Source organism: Bison bison, unplaced genomic scaffold, assembly GCF_000754665.1.
Source record: "Bison bison bison isolate TAMUID 2011002044 unplaced genomic scaffold, Bison_UMD1.0 scf7180017864097, whole genome shotgun sequence".
NCBI lineage: Eukaryota > Metazoa > Chordata > Mammalia > Artiodactyla > Bovidae > Bison > Bison bison.
Window position 1 is genome coordinate 1,669,105 of NW_011494669.1, and position 1,944 is coordinate 1,671,048.

The 1,944-nt window shown below is 43.8% G+C and overlaps 1 pseudogene; it reads left to right on the top strand.

The window, feature by feature from the left end:
* LOC104987539 overlaps positions 1–1,594 on the top strand; it is a 25,280-nt pseudogene extending 23,686 nt beyond the window's left edge.
* Positions 1,595–1,944: the final 350 nt, after the last annotated feature.

Below are 1,944 nucleotides of genomic sequence, written 5' to 3' on the forward strand. Positions count from 1 at the left end.
GGATTGGAATGAAAACTGACCTTTTCCAGTCCCATGGCCACTGCTGAGTTTTCCAAATTTGCTGGCATATTGAGTGCAGCACTTTCACAGCATCATCTTTCAGGATTTGAAATAGCTCCACTGGAATTCCATCACCTCCACTAGCTTTGTTCGTAGTGATGCTTCCTAAGGGCCACTTGACTTCACATTCCAGGATATCTGGCTCTAGGTGAGTGATCAAACAATCCTGATTATCTGGTATTACCATATAACATAGGGAACTATATTCAGTATCTTGCAATAACCTATTAATAAAAAATAATATGATATACATACGTATATTATATATATAACTGAATCACTTTGCTGTATACCTGGAACTAACACAATATTAATTAACCCCCAAAAATGTGGGCTTTCAAGCTAGACTGCCTAGATTCAAATTCTACCTCTACCAGTTAATAAACTATATGACCTTGCACAAGTTATTTAATGCCCCATCTGCAGATAGTAGCTCCTTCCCTACAGAGTTGTGAGGATTACATGAATTAATACAAGTGAAGTCCCTAGGACAGTACCTGGCATATAATTAGTGATCAAGAGATGTTAACTCTTATTTGCATTATCATTATCTATCTTCTTTCTCAAAGTTTTATCATATTTTACATTCAATAGAACACATGATATCCTGCATTTGTCTTAGTCATGGACTTTGACCATTTCCTCACACCAGTTAATGCACTTCTGCATGTTTAATAAATATTCTTGAAACGCCACCTGCCTTGGTGTGAAGAGGGTACACTGTGAAACTTTAGGAGGTGAAAGAATTCAAAATCAGTATAAAATAAATTAGATTTGAGTATAACATTAAAAATCCAGGCTCTTCAAAGCAGTGTCTGCTGTGCTGCAACAATAGCCAGGAACAGCATGGTGTGGCCATTTCTTGTCTCAAACAGCTGAGGAACAAGGCTTGTGACATTCTGGCCATTGATAAGTCCCTGGCACCAGTCACCCTGCCTGGCAGACGATGTCGCTATAGCGGATGACAGTGATTACTTCCTGTGTCTTCCTACCAATACTAACTTTGTGGCTTGGCTGGGAATGAGAAGTGGACACACAGTTCAGATGGAGGTACAGCTTGGATTACCCAGGAATCCTTCAACAGAGGTGAAACAGCAGGGCAGGGTTGAAGTGGAAGAACGTGGCCAGGCAGCTGAAGGAAGACCTATCCAGCATCATCCTGCTGTCTGAGGAGGAGCTCCAGATGCTCATTAATGTCCTGTGTTTGGAGCTGGCTCAGGAACTCGGCCAAAGTCATGTGGCAGTCCAGGGGCTCCAGCAGGTGCTTGACCAGAAAGAGGAAGCCCGTCAATCCAGGCAGCTCCTGGGACTTTACCTCTGGGCTTTGGAGAAGGAAGGTAGCATCTTATTGAAGCAGCAAGAGTCCAGAACTGACCTCAGGGACAAGAGGGACGCTGTTGACACGAGTGTTAGAGAGAGCTCCTCCAAAGTTACACCTGCGAGCCAGATCCTCTTGGCGCTAAAGGAGAAACCTGCCCCAGAGCTGAGTTTGTCTAGTGAGGATCTGGAGGTGGGCGAGCACCAGGGACCCTGACCTTTGCAGGGAGACACTTGTATCGGGCTTTTTTCACCTCTGCAAACCCTGAATCATAGCTGCCAATTTGCCTATTATTATGTGCAAAACTTACCTTGTTGCTGAGTTGGTAAAGAATCTGCCTACAATGCAGGATACCCAGGTTCAATTCCTGGGTTGAAAAGATCCCCTGGAGAAGGAAATGGCAATCCACTCCAATATTCTTGCCTGGAGAATCCCATGAACTGTAGCCTGTCAGGCTTCTCTGTCCATGGGGCTGCAAGAGTTGGACATGACTTAGCAACTAAGCCACCACCGTAACATTAAAAATAAAGATCATTATTTGGGCACAGAGTGAATTTGTGAGCTAT